The sequence below is a fragment of the Oryzias latipes genome, chromosome 3 (genome assembly GCF_053564925.1).
Source record: "Oryzias latipes strain Hd-rR chromosome 3, Olatipes_Hd-rR_3.1".
Lineage (NCBI taxonomy): Eukaryota > Metazoa > Chordata > Actinopteri > Beloniformes > Adrianichthyidae > Oryzias > Oryzias latipes.
Window position 1 is genome coordinate 11,049,400 of NC_136239.1, and position 3,373 is coordinate 11,052,772.

General features: G+C 39.6%; 1 long non-coding RNA gene across 1 annotated transcript; it reads right to left on the reverse strand.

Moving 5' to 3' along the window:
• Positions 1-366: 366 nt before the first annotated feature.
• Positions 367-3,373, reverse strand: LOC144991170 (uncharacterized). Its single transcript, XR_013655111.1, has 3 exons — positions 3,136-3,373; positions 2,621-2,940; positions 367-823 (listed from the first exon to the last, which is right to left on the reverse strand). It is a non-coding gene; the product is annotated as an uncharacterized LOC144991170 (long non-coding RNA).

Here is a 3,373-nt window from a genome sequence, read left to right on the forward strand (position 1 = left end):
AGTACTTTAGAAAAGTTTTTTAAACAAATAATTCTTAACTGTACTGTCAATGTGAACAGAAGGCTTCAAATCGCGGAGATTAGCCCTGCCCACCACGACCCGAAGAATTGGATTAAACGGGAGAAAATTTAAAATGATTATGAAAAAAATACAAAGTACAGTGGGACAAATAGTGACTCAGGTGTATTTACTCCTCTGCAGACTGAGACGCTGCATCCTGACTCCGCTCTGCAGTGTTTTCTTCTTTTGAAGCCCGCGGTGCAGGTGTGTTTGTTATGGGGGAAGAACATAGTGATAGGCAGTTGTCGCTCTTTTTTCTATGGGTTTTAAAGAAACTCGAAATTGCAAGATGACTTGCTCGTACGTGTTGTAAATTTGGCAAGCTGATTTACGTCCGTGTACATATTAAACTGCCACGTTATTGACGCACAGGTAGAGAAGAAGCGGAGTGACTTTTTAGCCAATCAGAATGCAGAACACAATGCACAATGCAAATCCGTGAAGTAGCGAAGGCGTGAAAAGTAAACTGCGTTATAACGAGGGATCACTGTATAGTGCTACATAAGTTGGCATCAGACAGTTTAACAACTGTTTTGAACAAAACCCTTTGTAAATGTTTAAAGTGAACAAATCTTCTACAGCAACACGTGAACAAGTATCACATACAGGTCATTCCTTTCGAAACCATAAGTTGTCTGAAGGTCAAATGGTTTGAATACCTGCAACTGATCAACTCTCAGTAAAGAAACGTCATACTCATCTCCTGTCATCACATGATAGGCATGGAGGTGCTCAGCAGATCCCAGTGTCTTCATGTGTTCCACTGCAAGAAAAAAGTTCCCATCAAAAGCAATAATGTTACTTATTTGAAAAAACACTGGCATTCCATCTTCCACTTTTAAGAACACAACCAGATCAGGTCGATATTCTGTCCCACAACATGTAATCCAAGAAGCCACATCAACCTCACAGTTCATGTCAATGTGTAGGTTATCTGCAATCATGTCTCTGTTTCTTAACTCAAATAGCTTTACCATCTTAACAGGTCCAGAATCAATGTTTTTCAAAGGCTACGATTCCCAATGGTATTCTATTGCCATCTGATGTTTTTGGGCCAATGTCTTTGTGATGTTTTTGAAAATTTTCACTGCTTTTAAAAAATGTGTTTTTGCCTCAAATCTAATTGACCAAAAGTGAAGAATTGGGCCAATTTTGTTGGGACAATTCTTCCTTTCAAGATACCCATAGTTGAATGAGTATATTCTTTCAATTGCCTCATATTTGGATATGAATTGTTTGTCTGAAAGGTAGCCAAATAGCAACTTTAACTCCAACTACCCCACAACCTCCAATATGTCATGCATAATGTCAATGTCAATGTCACATTTGGCAGGTTTCTTTGTCTGCCAGACAAAAACAGCAAAAATAGGTGGCACTGAAGGATTCAACATATCCAAGTAATGTGTGCAAACCTAAATTGTCCCCAGTGACTTGGGCCACTGTTCCATAAACTGGGCTTCGGAAAAAGGGAGGTGGATTCCTAAAGACTCAAGGATTTTGAGATCATGTAGAAGGGGGGTCCAAGATCATGTTCATGCCATACTTTTTGATATCCTGACTGTGAAAAAGTGAAACAAGATGGATGTTCATCAGAGCAGATTTAATGTTTGGAGCCAAGTTTCTAAGAACAAAGTAAATACTTCCAATTTTATGGATACCGTGCTTAGAACCAAGGGGGTTTGCAGTTTCAAACTCATCAAAAAAATTCTGAATTTGAAGAGCATTTTTTATCTTTGAGAAGAGGGGATGACTTTTAAAATAATTCCCATCACAGAAGTCTTTGTAGACACCATGGTGATCTGAGGGCTGAACAAAATAGCCAAATATGTCTTTGTTGGAAAAAATAAATTTCAACGTTTCCAATATGGGAATGTACACAAATTTATCCGTTACTGGAACCTGATCATATGTACCAGAGGTTCGATTTCTTTTAGTGTCATACCGTACACCTAGAGCAATCTCAACAGGCTACCACCTCCCATTTCTCTGAAAAAATGTTTCTTCCATTTTTTCTCTGTGTTGACATTACTGAAAGGATTTTCAAGGGTTTTGAAATAATCCTCCAATTGGACTTTCAAATTCTCATTACGAGGACATAAATTTGGAACATCTTCCTTGATATTTGTTTGAATTTCATCTACAAGCTCTTGCACATTTTTTACAACTGACTATTACACTCGTTGCCAAACCATGTCCTAGGAGTTTTCCAATCAAGGATGCACAGATCTCTTGAGTGTCTTGGCTGTTTCTTACATTGCTTGTTGAACTCTGTGGTTGTTCTTCTGAACAAGGCTCTACTGACTGATCAACTACTGGAAAAGAATAAGGGGTCGTTTCCTCACTTTGATGTCCAATTCTAGCTCTGTGTTTGCTTTGAAGATGTTTTTGAAAACCTGAAAATGTGCAAAATCTCTGAGAACATCCATCTTGGTCACATAGAAGTTGAAATTTTTTTCCAGGGTAAAACCCATGGAAAATTTTAAGATGAACCAAATCTTTGAAAGAACTGCGAGTACATTTGCAACCAAAACAGTGGAGCATCTTTCCTTTGTTAATTTACCTGACTCAATTGAGAAGCTTTGATCTGAGGTCCTTTACCCTGGGGCTTTCATGGCACAGGCCAACATCAATATTGTAAATGGTCGTCTGCACAAATGTATACATGTTCTGCAAGGCCTGGTCGTAGGAGATGCCAAACACGTAGTGTGCTTTGAAAAGTTCATCAAAGGCTGAAAGTGAAGACTTAGCCTTGCAGGGGATGAGTTGACCATCCACCACAATGTAATAATCATTGATGCTGGCACGTGATGTTCCAACAGCCAGAATGTAGGGCTGTCTCCCCTGGACTGGGCCTGTTACCTCTTGAAGGCTGCGGCATGACTGAAACAAAATTTTTAATGGATAATGAGTGAATTATTTTTAAACTTGTCCTGTCCAACAGCTGGGCAGGCAGATGAGAACTGAGGGCCTCTTGTGTTGGACATATTTTACTTTAACAACAGGAATTAGGAATAACTCACTATCACCCTATAATAACCAACCATTCTGCAACATCACAACACTCGGCTGACTCACCAGGCCCTTTGTGTTTAGAAACCTTGGGAATACTGTTAGGATGGTCTCACACTTCTCAGAATCTTGAATTAACATCCGTCTGTATTGAAAAGTTTCTTTCATCTTCATGAAGATCTGCCCTTCTTCAGTGCAGTGCCTCAAAAAGGATAAGGCCTCTCTGCAGAGGTCCCCATCCAACTGATGCTCTGCGGTCACAGGTCTCTCCAACTGTGGTCCTCTATTGCATGAGGAATCCCTT